Below are 16375 nucleotides of genomic sequence, written 5' to 3'. Positions count from 1 at the left end.
TACACGTGATATTTAAGAACCGCATATACATTTTTAGTCGGAAAGCTTGTAAAATCTAGGCGTAGATAGGATTATATTATAATTAATCTTAGAGTAATAGGCTGGTTAGGTTAGCGTAGGGTCCAGTTGCAGTCTCTTCTGGACGTCTTTCGTAAAAGGCGTTGAATATTTTGGCCAGTATGGCGATTGTCAGCTTTATTCACTTTAAAAAGGGGACACATAATAATGATTACCATGCCAGGATCAAAATCCTGTCATAAATTGTGAAGCATTTGCATTTGCATCTTGAGTTTGTTTCAAAACGGGGCACATTTAGTATTTTACACTCTAATCGCTGTGTTAGTGACCAGCAGAATATGACGTTCTATCTTTCATTCTCGTCTTCTGCATGTGGGCGTTGTGTTTATTGGAGGTTTTGACATTACATTCTATATAAAAGAACTACATTACGAAATTAGAAAATCTGTTTTCACGCATTACGTTTCAGACCTGTCGTATTATTGTCGCCGCAGCTTTAGAAATTTCCATCAGTAATTTAATTCAGACAGTTTTGGCATATTCTCCACTGACGTGTGCTGCATATAATTGTGAAAGGCTTTCAAAACCTGACAGTTTCTAGGCCTACAGCAAGATGGAAGAATACTCCCCGAGCAGGAGTACACAGAGTTTTGCTCCTTGTCATTCTAAATGATCCTGCCAATTTCATTTGGCTTTGGTAGTCAAACTTATCAGTCGTAAGTTCAGAAGTCTCGTGTTCTTAAGTCCTGTCTCTTCCAGTTTAACTCGGCAATGCTGTTATCCTGGACTCTTGCGCAGACTGTCATGTGTTCGTATTGTAGCCGAGTCAGGATTGATGTTTAAAAATATTGCAGTCATTATGATTAATGTCAGTATTCCTTATTTCTTTGGCAAGAACTTGTTACTTAAGTACCGACATAACATCCGCGCAGTCGCAATGTTTTTCATTGCCATATAAAAGTATTTCTTACAGAAGTTGTGGAATGTTCATGATCAGTGTCCATATCACATTTCACGTGGCCAGCTCCGTTGGTTCATCAGTGGCCATATTTTACACCATACAGATAAACAATTGCAAATGATAATATTTTTCGAAGATCTGTTATCATATGTAAGATTTGAGGTTGTCTGAAGATGGCTGTCATCTGGGCTGTTGTGCCGCGTAGTCTGGTAGAAGTTTACCGACGTTGATGTCGAACGCGAATTAAATTAAATTTATTTCAGTGCTCGAGTTTTATCTGCTGTTGAAGGGTCACGAGTTGTTGTAAACTATGTTTAATAATTTCGTGTACAAATTTTTAATTAATATCACCGTTATCTGTATTAAAGTCAGATGTTAAATTATCGATAATTATCGAACGAACAGTTTGCCGTGGATGTTTCTGCATCCGATACACGCAAAGCGTGTGTCCTTTTCACCGCCGAAGAGAGACGGTGTGCTTTCATGTGGCAGTAAATGTAATGAGATTGAAATGGGGAGTCGTATGATGAATTATAGACGTTTTCTGTTGGTAAAGTATGGTCTTTGAGCTTAATAAAGTAAGAGTGCCCAGGGAATTAAATAGATTTCTCTAAATTGATGCGTCTAATAACTTATCGCCAGGAATAGCCTTTATGGACTTTAGAAAATTAATTTTTAGTTCTCATGTACTACCGAAGCAAAACGCAATGTGATTGCTAGTAGCCATTCAAAACGTACGTCGTTCAGGTAAAGTGAAGTGGCGTGGAACATTGCGTTGTGGTTTTCGTAGTCTCTAAACAAAGTGGGGAAATGATTCGTTTGTTGTACAGGCTGAATTCTGTCTTCATGAAACGGTTTTTTAATTAAAATGCTATATTCCGCAAATAAAGAAGTAAATATATTCTCCGAAATTCTCTATTTGAACACACCAGCTGTGAGCTCTCATGTGTCGTAGGCCTGCAGATTAAAGATTTGTTTAGATGATTCTTCTGGCAGTTCACTGCGGCCTCCCCTCCCCCGAGGGATATGATGTTTCGCTTATTAGTAATGTGTATCGAGAGACAGTAACATCGGGAATTGAGTGATTATTATGAATAATTATTAATTTAAGAAACAGTAAGTTAGTTATGAACTGGAATGCATCGCAGCTTTGAAACGCTTTTCATTGATGCAGAGACCGAAGTTGTTTTTAGTCAAACAGCGTACCTTTTCTTTGTGATTTCCTATTCAAATATTTGTCTATGTCCGGATTTTTCAGAATGTTACACCCCTCAAAAACATGTACAGGGCACAAAATGTTTACCTCATCTGATTCTGTAGCTCCTCTCTTAAACACTTCATTTCGATGTATAATTATCATATATTTGGGAGTTTATTTAGTCCAGAAACGCATTGTAGCTTGCAATTAAAATTCTTTTAATATTGATCAAGCAAAATAAATTAATAATATTAGTATACTTGCCTCGTTGTTTTATTGTCCCTTTATAACTACCTTATTCGTCACTTTCTGTTAGCAATGCAGTTTGAAACTTATACAAACCTAGACGCCAATTTAACAAAGTTTGTTTCCGACATAATTGTATATCGTCTTTCAGTGCTAACTAGCCGCGTCACACTTTCTTGCACGTGAGCTCTGATGTTTGAATCCAGCTTTGTTCAAATGAATCCATTAATAAGACGTAATGAATTCATATATATCGGCAAATATACCGTGACGTAGGCAAGGCATTGAACGTTTGGTTGTGAATGGCGACCCGTCTACTTGTTTAATGACCACGTTTACGATGATGTGATCAAACGATTATGCGTTTAAAATCTCTTTTAGCTTGTCTGGTGGAACCCTTTGCATGGGCGAGAGAAATGTTAGAGACATTCATTGTTGTTTAAAATGTTGATGTGACTTGTCAGGAAACGGATTTAAGATGCTTTCACGCTTGGAGAGACAAGAATAAAATTATAAAGCATGTCCAATGTATAAATTACCATACCAAGTACTCTGTATAGTTTGCATTGATGAACTGAATATGAGAGCTATGGTTATTTTTTACTCTTTTTGTTTGAAGTTGAGACATACTTTTCATACGAGGATTTGGATCCACGTGTAAATATGTCCTCCCACTCGTTGAATTTGCCTTCGTCCATCTCCATTCTCGTGTTTTCACTGTGTGCAGAAGATATTAAAAACGCCTGAGTTCCACTGGTCATGAACCTAAACGGATGTTTTACCGATCGGTGTTAATATTGACTCATGGAATTACGTTAGTAAAAAATTCTGGTTCTCGGAAAAAAATTGTGGGAACGGAGAATGGTAAAAACGATGTAGGCGTAACAAGTAGATTTGGTGCCCAGACGTCCCTTTAAATGATTATTGCGAGGCTTGGAAAAATAATTAATATTTTATTGTACGAGTTAGTGATTCACTGCTGTCTAGATTGTGTAGAATTTCCTTTACTGAAAATTCGAAGTTCTTTAAATTAGCCGATAACATGATTTTTCACGGTCGGCATGTAATTAACATGTAAAAATACTTGTAGGATTTGAGATTTTCATGGCGGTGAGTCTGAAGATGGCTGTCTTCTGGGTTGTTGCGCCGTGTAGTCTGGTAGAAGTTTACCAGCGTTTCATAGGTCCTTGCTTCCTCCATCATCAGGGCAACTTATCGCACTGGTTGGAGGCAGTAAGGACCTCTGAAACGCATGTAAAAATACTTAATACCAAATATTCGTAGACAATTTAACGTGAGCTGATTTAATTATTCTTAAGTTCTTAAGTTACTGTCATAAAACTAAAAGGCAAATATGGTTTTTGCTTGACAGCCACGCTGTTTTAATTCTACAGAATTACCGTAACAAAATATTAATAGATTAAGCAGAATGCTGGTGTAGTACGTTAAAGTTGGCCATGGCCTCTTCCTACCATTCGTAATCCATTTTATTCTTTATTAATCTTTCCATCCTACTCTCGTTATATCGCTGTCTGTGTTTTCGCATATCCGCGGTTTTATTTCAGTATCATCAGGATTACTTCAGTTTCCGTTTCATCCGTGCCTTCCGCCTCGACTGCAGAGCCTCTGATACTTGAAGAGGCTCCTCGATCACCTCTACCCTCATTTACTTCATCCGAGTCGTCTCATATTGACTATTCCCGTTTAGTTTTACATGTTTTCTGTATAATCTGAGATTCGCAGGAATGCAACCCTCGAGTCACATGTAGTCTGAGCTACTGAGAGCATTGTTAATCATTCCACACGTGGCAGTACTCGAAGGATGTTTGACAAGCGTATCCAGCGACTCGTATCTCAGCGATCTCTGTGTCTGCTCGAGTTCCCTTGAACCGTAAACTAAGCCTGCTTTCGATGAGAAAAATTTGCTTATCAGATTTTTCTATTCATACCCACTGTTCACACATTGTATCCATGACTTGATCAGAATTAATATGTCATGACCTGTAAGTTTAATTTTACGGGGTAGAATGATTTATGGGGTGTAAAGTATTTTCAGTTTGCTCTGTAGATGCATTCTTGAAAAACACGACGTAAATGAAGATCTGATATTCCTCAAAGCGTTGAATTTTCAGATATTATTGATGAAAAATGTTCATATATTTGAAGGTAATATAATGTTTCAATTTTAAGAGATATTTGTATCTGACAGTATCTTTCATCGCCGTGCCATCGTCCGCCATGATGTATGTTGCTGACCTCGTGACCGCGTTGGAATTTTAACTAAAACGACTTAATCAGAGAAGTTTTATATATTCAACACTTTTGAACCTGAAAATCATTGATTGTTTTGTAACGTTTATAGGCTTACCATGTTTCTTTTAACCAGGTTGTCGACTACATTATTTCTCCTGTGATGTGTAATTTAGGGATGGAATAATATTTTAGTCTGTAGGCCAAATTGAAGAATTGTTGACGTCTGCACATGACGGATGAGGTGACATGATGAATGGAGGAGGACGAACCTAATTCTCTTTGTTTCAGTGTTCTTTTCTATAGCAGTATTTGTTTTTTGTTTACGTAGTTTCCTCGTTTGCTTCTACACTTTAAATGCAGCACCCAGCTTCTTGTCTAGTCATGCGATGTGTGGCAATTATGCCTTCGTCTTCAGTCAGTACGCCGAACGGAGTAGCGTGCTGCTGTTTCCTTGTCTTGCTGTGCGTCTAAATTAAATGTTCCCATCGTGGACTCTGCAACGCGCAATTCATTACACTCCTGCTGAGAAGTGTTGAGTGACGCCCATTTCCCCTTTGTAAAATACTACGACCACTGAGACGTATTTCGTGTTAGCATTTGCTGCGTAAATGATTCTTCAGAAGTACTTATGAAGGACTCTTCGTCGAGTGCGGTTTCAAGTATGTATGAGCCGTCTCGAAAGGTGTTACCACCACATCCATACTCTGCACTCTAGGGTCCACCTGGCCATCGGGGTTCATGGCGGTGAGTCCGAAGATGGCTGTCTTCTGGGTTGTTGCACCGCAAAGTCTGGTAGAAGTTTACCGGCGTTTCAGAGGTCCTTGCTGCTTCCATCATTAGGGCGATGACCTCAAGTCCCCCCCTCCCCATACAGGCTTTCTTTGTGTTCGGTTTTTCATATTCACGGAATTCTGTCTTTATTTAAAAGCCGCAGGATTTCGCTCGTGCGACATACCTACAAATCTCTACCTTAAACAACGTCCGTTTGGTGTAACATCAGACTTCTGAGGATCCTCACAGCTGAAGACAACTGCGAGACAGACCTTATTAATCGCTTTTATGACGATTACAAACTACTGTACCTACACACGTTGAATTCATAAGGTGACATGTTATGCTTATGGGTAAATTTCATATTAAGAGTATAAATAAGAGTAATGACTGAATATATTATTGGATCATTTACATGCTTAAACACCAGCGATTATTTTAAGACCGAATTAGCTGAGAGGATGTTTATGTACGCTAAATGGAATGGATGGAGTTGTAAGCGATCGTGTCTTACCGCAAGTCACCATCCCGACATTTACATACAAGGACCCGGGAAGAACTACAGATTCTATGTAATGGTGGCTCGTATCGACATTCGAAACGAGCGTTTCCCCGAGGTAAATTCAAAGGAGCTACCACAGCACCACGCTGTCCAATGGCAGTTACTAATACGAGCAGTGGAATTAGCTTACAGACGTTCGTTTTCTTCTGAGGCCTTGCGATTATCGATATGCGAGAAGAAAGAACATCTATGAGGATTTCATGCTTCGACCCTCTGTTTTGTAACAAGTGTAGACAGAAGTAATACATTTCTTACACACATGATTTGCTCTTTTAAATTCTATATGCAGTTAGGACTCTTTTGAGTTTCTGATTAGTATCAAACCAGTAGCAACATCATTAAGCCGAATACTTCCTGAGAGCTCGTTGCCAAATACATTCTCGCGCTTTACGCAACCTGAAAATTCGTTGATGTATTCACAGCAGCCCTTCACTGGACCTTATCCCAAGCCTGATGAATCTCGTCCTCACCCCTGAGCCTTTTTAATATCCCACTGTCTCCCACTAACATTTTGTATGTAAATATCTTCTTGCCATCGGAGTGAAAAGCATAACAAATACCTGTCCATTTCATCTTGTCCCTGATTTCGAGTAGTATGGGCGGACAGCAATCGTCCCACGCCATTTTATTCCTTTCTAGTAGTTCCTGATGCGAGGTACGTACCCTCACGATTCGTGTATCGATTATCGCAGGTCCAGTGTCGTGCGACGCGAGTGCAGTTGATCACGCACGCATCATGCCACAGGGACGGGCAGCTAGTTCCGTAAGACCAGGGGTGTGCAGCTATTTTTTTATTTGGGACCCGGTCGTGTGCTGAAACGTCTGAACCGAACTACAGAAAAAGTGCATTATTAACCGTTAATCCAGACAGGATATTCCGAATTCGGAAAATGTGGTTGAGGTATTAAGTAAAACATCAAGCCCCATTCGTTCATTTCATATGGTACCTACTGGGAAATTATTTCAAATTATTCGAATTTTACGTTTGGTAATAATTTGTGCTATTCACCAAATATCTTGAACAGGATGAGATGGGCGGGGAACGTAGCGCGATTGGGGAATATCGGAAATGTGTACAATTTCTTTTTTGGAAACGTGGTGGAAAGAGACCATTCAGAAGACGATCTAGGCGTAGATGGGAGGATAATATTAAAATGGATTATTGATAAATACGATTGGAGAGTGTGGATTGAATTCATCTGGCTCAGGAACCGACGGGTTCCTTAAAACGCCATGAATTTTCTCGAGTAGCCGAGTACATTATTAATTTCTCAAGAAGGACCCAGCGCCATTGAGTTCGTTATTGTGTTTAGTGCCAGTTTCTTGAAATTAATTTGATATCCGAAAGGCCGGATTAACCTGCTCGTCTGCTTGGACGTGACGAGTGGGGAACCATGATCGGCGAGTACACATACTCACTGTTTTAATTTATTATATCTACATCTAGGCATTAGGGAGTCGAATGGCGCCCACTCCAGATTCGGTTCAATGCATGTCATGTCCCCTCGAGAACAATTATAATTCAAGATATCGTATACGAATGAATTATTAATAATTTATTTTATGGTTTTTGGTATATCAATAAAGCATGTTCAGTCAGTGCAATTAATTGATAGTAGGCTCTGTGATCCGTGACCACTTGGAAGTAGACCAGCCCAGCCCAAGGAAAGTACTAATTGGTCACCACTAACCTATTCGCATTCTCAGCGTTGTGCTGAAATGCAGGGACAGTTCCACCTCTGTCCATCCTAACATCTCCACCTTTTCATGAAACAATTTGCTTACCATTATAATGGAATCATAACCTGAATAAGCGTACCAGAGGAGCAAATTAATTGTTCTTACATCGTGTCAAACCCTGAGCCTAGTGAAATCCAAAGCTGGAGTTCACATTCCAGCTTTGGCTTGTTTTTCGAGACCCGCGCGTGTCTTGGGGGGATTGCATATGATATTTGATATGTCTAACGTAATAACCGAGCAATATACGAAGCGGTCAGGCAACATCTGTTTCTGTACTGAAAGATTAGACTTTCACCAGGGTTCGTAGTTCTTCGATATTTCTTTTAGTAATATCTGCCATTATGGTAACTAGTAGGCGACATGTTTCTCCTGGGAAATTAGCTATATTCAGGCGACAAGGTTTCAGAGGCAGTTTTTGTTTATGAACTGAAATCTAGCATGATAATTTTTTTCTTGTAATAATATAATTTTGTTAAACATTGTAGGTAGACATGATTTATGTTACAAAATACACGCGTAAACCTATTTGTGTCAATAGGCCAACGACGCGAGATTTGAAGTTTCTCTTTGATTACTTTCAGATGTTGGAAAGTAATATTATCTGAGATTGTGAATACATGTAGTCTCTTAATTGTTAACGTGTCCTCGCATCAGTACGGATAAAGCAATGAAAGAAATTAACCTTAATGAAGTCTTACCGAAGCTTCTTGTGAACTGGCTTTAATTCCTAAACACCATTAACTATTTGTGAAACTCTGCATGCTGTATTTCAGTATGAATGACAGCCAAACTGTGTCTCACAGAGAGAGCTCTGTTCAACCAGCATGGCATATTCTGCTGTAATTGTGACGCAGAACAGATCTTCATTTGAGAGATGTCGCTTTACAAATCAGCATACCGAATGTGCTGACGATAAAGTTGAAATTGCTACACATATCTGCTACAACGGATTTGCATATTTATGGAAGCGATTGATATTATATTCACTTCAACTGTATGCTCTGTATTGTTGTACCGTTACGTACGTCTATCCCAGAAAATAGGCGACATTGCATACATAACCATTGGTTTGCTGTTGGTACCAGCTTCTTGAAATTCACTTTCTTTATGATACCAAAAGGAAATAAGTCCTGAAAGGAACTACAGTAAAATCTGCGTGTGACGGAATTCAGAGGATTTTTTGTAGGTGAAAGAAATAGGAGAATCCATGCCCCATGTAAAAATTATGCAAGTACAATGAACTGCTACTGATCACTGCCTATTTCTGATCTTCAGTTTTAATTCACGTTTCTTATTTTGTGTTTATATATACTAAGTGAATAAATGAACGCATAATGTGGATTTATTACGTGTCCGTCCTAAAGTTTCACTTCCATGAATATTGGTTGGACGTAGGAGTGGTGGTGATGGTGGTCTACATTAAGTGCTGTTGAGGAATTTTACTTTTGGTTCGTATCGGCAAAATATGTAGTCCCTGATATATGTATTATCATCATATCGAACCTTATAGATTTGGCTAGAGACCTTATAGTTTAGATATCTTTGATTTGGAACTTCTGTGTGACATTTTTCTATGTGGTGAGTATGCACCTTGACCTGAAATAAATTCAAATCATACAAAAAAAGTTCTCCGTATCACAAAAAGACAAACAAAACAAATCATCGATAATGGGGCAGATTCCTCTAAACGAATAAAATGATTTCTGATTCAGACATTTAAAGTTAGTTTGCTCCTTATCAGTAGCCTAGTAAATGAGCATGCTGACCTTGGTATTCTTATGACGAAAGACATTTTCACGGGAGAGTTGCAGTAATTTTCTCTTGTACACGTTAGAAGTTGTTCTTGAATGATGTTTCTATTTCATGGTTTTATTCGACGATGTCTTCTGCGAAGTGTAAATAACATCGAATGATACATGATGAGATCTTGTGAGCGGTTGCGAATTTCTCTGGGATGGAGCATTAAACTGTTATGTTGTTTTAATGTATTTTGTATATTTATAGCCACGCTGCAGGTTAAGGGTGACACTGCACAGAACCTATTTTATGTGCTTGGGTAGGTCTGACAATAGCAGCATTGCAAGAGTTTAATTTAATTAAAATTTACGTCTCTCAGTTTATATTCAATTTTTAATTAGGAATTTTAATCAGTGTTTAAATTTAAAGCTTCTGGATCGGTCGGTTACGCACCAGTTACAGACTTTTCCTGGAAGTAGGCAACACGTACGACTATGTCGTGTGTGCAACATACCCGCATACATACGTTGCAATTTTTGTTTATTTATTTGTTTATTTATATTTTCGTATCTCAGGATTTTTTCATTCTGTTTCTGTTCTTTCGTCATTCGTTCCGTGGCGTTTTCTTCGCTCGATTCTTGCTTTCATTATTTCTTCTTTAATGGTTTGAATCTCCCCCTCTTTCGTTATTCCACGATCGTCTTTTGAAAATTTCTCTTGTGCAGCATTTTTAGAAAATTGTCAAAATATCACGCTCATTCTTGACAGAGACTTTTCTGTTCGAAGCGTTTAACATTTAAAGACTGGTATGTGGACAAGTGTAAAATTACCTTAAATTTTATATCCAGAACTACCTTATTAACTGTGATCGTCTGTACCATACAAAAAATATTTTGCTGCGTTTATACAGCAAATGCCCCGAAGTCAAAATTGGTGCGCGATTATGATTAATCAATCCTTCAACTCCCAGAGGTAACCATGTGTACCACCTACTTTAACAGTCATTAATTATGTATTTTGTATTATGTGTTTCGTATGATTCTCACTGTAAACAGTGATTATTTCCTTAAACAGCGTTAACCAGTTGATCTTTTAATGGAAAGAAAGCTGGCGTTAAAGGGCTAATACATTTATCCTTCGTAGTTGTTGCTTGTTGAACGCGGTAATGGATGAAGTATAAATTGATTTTTGGACAACGCTTAGAAAAATTGGCCACAAGACGCTTCTTGAATTTTAAAGTTTTAGAGGCAAGCCCACGTGATGAGAATGAGACTAGAGTATGGGACAGACAAGTGTTAGTACTTCTCGAATGCAAACCAAATTGTATAATTAACTTTAACCCCCCAAAGGAGACTTGGACCGTACTTAAAATTAACCGGCACCATGATGTATGGACACACAAATACGGAGATATTTATAAACGTTGCAGACGTGCGTTCTTTTTAGAGGGCTTTTGCAAAATGATGACGTCAAAGTACTGTCCTTCCTGTTCCAAATTATGTTGTTACGCCTACCCGTTTGTTGACTTACAGCCTCATTTTATGCTTTGTAACCAAGAAGTGTCTCAGCTTCCGAAACTACTGAAAGGTTTTTGATCAAATTTGGTATAGGATTCTACACCAAAAATTATTAGATGATTTTAATTTTAACATCCAGTTACATCAGAACCCTGGTGATGGGGACAGAGATGGTCCCTGAAACGTCGGTTTCGTCTTTTAACCATTTGACGCTGGTCATCGCCCTAGAAGACTTTATCGAATTACTTCACCGCGAAAGCTTCAAATCGTATGTTACGGTAGCTATTTGTTGTCAACGCTGTTAGGCTGTTTGTTTTCTCTGTGTGTGTATGTGTTTTACTTGCATTTGAACACAATTTCATTTGTATCCTTCCCTTAACTATAGGGCGTAAATTTGTCTCTCACTACCCAATTTTTGCTACAGCCGGTAGTGGAAGATAACGCGTTTTAAGATGCCTCAATTATTACTGTTCTAATTTTTGGAATATTCTTGTTTATTTAAAATTTATCCTAACAGGTTAGTGCAGTTGTAACACTAAGAATGTATTCGAGAAGCACTGAGTTCAAATCTAGTCCGTTGCACCGATTGTCCTGTTCTGAGGATTTTCTTCATATTTCTCGCCACTCTCCTGTCCTTCCACATCCGTGTATGTTCATTGTGTTTAATCAATTCGTATATATGAATTGGAAAGCATTTTATTAAATGGCATACGAATTTGTCGGTTAACCTGTGGATTTTCATTTGTGTACGAGGCTTGATGAGTTAAGCATTTATTGTTACATCCTGAAGTTGGGTATAATTTGTAGTCTTTAAATATTGTTGGGGGTGATAAAATTAAGGCGAATTAGATAGGCGAGGCATGTGGCACACACGGGGAGATGAGAAATCTGAAAGAATTAGTTTGAAAAACTTGGGCGTAAATGAGATGATAATTGTAAGTAGTAAACGGATTATCTGTATTATTCCTTCTTCGTGGGATGCGTTGAGACAGGGATTACTTTGCTTTCACCCTTATGGTTGGTATTCTTTAGACCATACAGCTACTGCTGCCATCAAGCTGTTAATTGATTAAATTTGCTTGTCAGTATTAGTGTTCTTGGAATTTAACAGGCATGGACCTGAATTATATAGACTCATTTCAGAGGTATTGAAGGTTAATTTGCTGTCGTCTGCATTTTCATCCAGTGTCTGAAAAGCGTTATTTTGTGTGTTTAGACTGTATTAATGGGCTAGTCAGTGTGTTTGCTGCTAACTTGTATACCTTGATGTTTAAATGCATTTTAGGTTTGTTGTAGTAGTAATGGCAGTGGCTCTTTCATGTGACATGCATTCAAGTGAAAAGTGTGCTATGTGTATGTGATATTTTTGTTTTTTAAGGGATTTTGTGTTTATTAAAAACATGCTGGAGAATGCTTAAAAAATGTTGATGGCGCATTTACATTTCCGAAGGCTTAATATGTACATGATTAGTAATGTCTTATATTTGTATATTTCTTTTTAACACAATAAGATATGGTATCTTTTTGAATGTCAAGAAAATTATTAATATAACGTATGTCGCGAAACGTCTTTATTCCAAGCAATCATGCTGTTAGTTTTTTTCTCATTGTGAGTAGCGACAGCGTACCTGGAATCTTAATTATATTAAATTCTTTTATCTAATCGGATTTTTGTACTTACATCATATCATTTATGACGTAGGCATTAAAGTTAAGCCACCACCTTTTGTCATCACTGTTTATCTCCATGATAAAATCATGTACGAAAGATTTATAGTCCGCTGTTTGTATTTTATGTACTTTGAAGCTCTTAATGAAACCGTTTTGTAGATAATCTTTTTAAGCACATATAAACGATGTGGGTGGTAGAGGTCATGGTCTGTCCGTATGATGACAAGAACATCGCGCGCACAACTTATAACAAGTCTATGGTTATGATTGAAGCTCTGGATACTTTTATTTAATCGCATCTTGTATTGTGTCTCGGAGAGTAGACTGGACGGAGCGTGATGCTGGTCTCTGATCTCCATGTTAATGCTTGGATGTAAAATTCATTATCATTTTACTTCTCGCAGTTGTAACATTTACCTTAAGTTTGTGATATTCTCATTGTGTGTTAGGTTCAGTCGTCTGAAACGGGTTCTCAGACTTTCTGTGCCTGATAACCGCGATGAAGTTAAAAGTCTGGTACCGGATGTAAATGAAACTTAGAAACAATGAAAATTAGAGGGGCCTTCACATCTTTGGAAGTATATTATCTTTTCTGAAAGCCTACAGTCTCAGTTTATTTTAAAACGATTTGTGATACAGGATTATTCAAAGCCCACACTTAGTTAATGCTGTGTATGGTACCCCAAGGGGCACCGGTACCACAGTTTGAGAACCTCTGGTCTGAACTTTGTTGATGTGCGGCATAGTTTGATGTTACGAAAGCGGGAAGTGCCATGAAAAGAAAAATTGATGGTTACTGAGAAATGTGTTTCCTGTAGGCCTTTTCCCCAGAATATCTTAAGGAGGTATCAAAGAATTTGTAGGCCTGCCTTTCATTTAACTGTTTGAGGTACCTTCTTTCATATTTAGCAACTATATATTTTGCTGACAGAGTGTATATGTGGGATTTGTATTTCTGTCAGAATAAACATCAAGGGTATTAACCGATTTGTCTTTTTAGTGAAAACACGAAGTTTTTGGTGAATTAGGAACCGAAGTAATCTTGTTTAAAAGAGCTGCGTGCTTCAATGGCTAATTGACAGACAGAAATATAATATAACGTTCGCTTCTTATGTTTCAGATTGGGGAAAGCATGTTCTGATATTCACAGGAATGTCACAGGACTGTTTTATTTATTTCCTTTCTGGTAGCGTGTTTCTATAAAGTTTTAAAATGTGCTGAGAAAACTGACGAAGTTAAATTTATTTGAAGATTTCTGTCTTCTGGGTTGTTGCGCCGTGTAATATGGTAGATGTTTGCCAACGTTTCGGAGGTCATACTGCCTCCGTCATCAGGGCGATCGCCAGAAATCTTTTTACTCACCACTGTGAAAACCTCAAATCTTAAATTTATTTACCTTGCGTCGCGAAAATACATTTTATTCTCACGTATCTGGACTTTTAAATCCGTTGGGAACCTCTGGTGTAATTGAATGTAATTAAAATAGTCTGCCGTCATAGAATGTGAAGCCGTATAAGTTCTCGATAACCATCATGTCGCCCTTCTGACGTAACCGCCATGTCTGCTGGCTATTCGATCAGCCGACTGTTCTAACTCCACGTTGTTCTTTCATTTCGCTCGCCATATTAAATCCCTGTTGTCGGTCCGAAGTTTACTTTGACTCTCTTGTGGACTTAAGTTTTGTTTCATTCTTTGACACACATATGTGTATATATCACAGCATATTAGTTTATGTGACATTTTCGAACGTCGGGCATGTGCATGGATGTGCGCGCGTGGGTTTTATGTATGCCTTGATATGCCCGAGAAATCAGTAAACCAAATCCATATTCAACAAACTGGACACAAATAGAGAAAAGAGTGGTCTCTGGTGTATTGATTTTAATTTTCGTACCACACGTAATATGAATATGTTGCTGAAATTACAGAAAAATAGTGTAGACTGAAGCACGTTCTGTATTTTCGAGATTTTCTGTTATGTCATTGATTTTCCGACACACGAGTTTATTCTGCGTGTCAAGCTCGAGTATGTGTATATAATTTTGTGTTTTTCGGCGATAGAACTTTTTAGTGAACGGAAGCATTTGCGGGGTTTTACATTCACTCATCTGAAAGTTAACGTCGTCCTGATGTCGGGAAGTTTTTGCTATGAGACTGGCGAAGGCTTCTGTGGATTACCATAGCAACGAAGTTTCGAGCGTTAGTACACTTGTATGAAGTGGTATTCCACCTTTTAGTTGTAAAATTTAGCGGGTCACAAACCAACAGTCTTTAGTTTTTATTGTATTGTGTAGCTGCATTCTGGCAATAATTGGATATTGTGGAATTTAGTTAAAATATATAATAGAATGTGAGTTAGTTTATGAATATTAAGGAAATTTTTCGTTTTTAAAACAGTCACGTTGTAGAAGTCCATAGAAATTCCTTAAAATTGTGTTCGAGAACGTTCATCTGAAGTCACGAAGGTAATCCAAGCTGGCTCTTCAGTTTTACGTACTATGAAAGTCACAAGATGTATTGTTATTGTTATCTTTACCTCGTATTTATGTTGGTTTAAAACAAAGTAGTATTTTCCGCACTGAGAAGAATATTATAATTGGAGTGCAAGTCTCGTACTGTGCTGATAAAAGCGATTTAAAACCGATTTAACTAACAAGTTATACTAAACCAGTAGCAAAAGTGGTTTAGCTAATACATGCATACATTTAATTAGTGTGGTGTTAATTTCAGCGGAAACGTAGACATTTTAGACGCTACCTTCACTGTAAATGTATCGATTTTCAGTCAGTAAAACTAGTCTCTATCAAGCCTGCAGGGGTCTTTAATAAAGGAGTTTGATTCAACAGCATCCATTATATCTTCACGTTACATTAATTCGCTCGGCGCGAGAGACAAATTGAATTTACCTAGTTTACCACTCCCAGTTACGGAAATTCATAGAGAATGATATTTCTTATTGCCACACGCATCAAGACCAATAACTAAGGCAGGATCTTGGATTACGTGTATAAACATTTCGTTTTCTCCCATTTTTCTTCTTTGCGTATCTTGAAAAACACCGCGTACTGGATGTGGTAGAGTTAGCTCTTACAGAAAGGCAGCATTTAGCTATTGACATCGCGAAGTGCAGTGAGAATATGGACTGGAGGCTTGGCTGAACAACTAATCCTGCTATAAACATGATAAGAATTATCATAAAGTTAAAAGTATTTTAATGGAATCATAAGGGACCTTAATTTTTTCTCTTTCAGAAAAAATTACGTCTAGTACAGGTATATGTGTTATATGAGAGTCAGTCTAATGTTTGTAATTTGTTTCCTTGCGCTTACAGACGTCTAAAAGCTTTTAGTAATGACTGTACGTAGCAAAATGGAGAAAATTAATACGCGAAAAGGTTAAAGGAAAAGAATGAAGATAGGATGAAGGTAGTATTGCCATTACATTAAAGATACTGACTACGGGTTGGACGACCATGGTCCGATTTACGACAGGCGCTGGGACTCTCCCTTTCATGACCACGTTCACACCGACTCCGAGGACCACGTATCATTCTATATGATGTGTACCGGGGCAAAGCGACTGAAGATTGTATCTGGCCTTTAACCTCAGAATAGTGACGGGACACATTTTTTAAACAATTGAATCGACTACGTTTTAAGGTCTCTCGTCTCAGTTAGAATAACAAACTGCCGTGTCTTAAA

At 38.0% G+C, this 16375-nt stretch overlaps 1 protein-coding gene across 7 annotated transcripts in view; it reads left to right on the top strand.

Moving 5' to 3' along the window:
* Positions 1–16375, top strand: part of S6kII (Ribosomal protein S6 kinase II) — a 155195-nt gene that overhangs the window by 79568 nt on the left and 59252 nt on the right. The gene's annotated exons all lie outside the window — the stretch shown is intronic.

Source organism: Zootermopsis nevadensis, unplaced genomic scaffold (assembly GCF_977971745.1).
Source record: "Zootermopsis nevadensis isolate Lab colony 2312 unplaced genomic scaffold, Znev_1.0 Znev_ptg000061l, whole genome shotgun sequence".
NCBI classification, from domain to species: Eukaryota; Metazoa; Arthropoda; class Insecta; order Blattodea; family Termopsidae; genus Zootermopsis; species Zootermopsis nevadensis.
The sequence above is the reverse complement of the archived record's forward strand: the minus strand, read 5'-3'. Positions and strand labels throughout refer to the sequence as shown.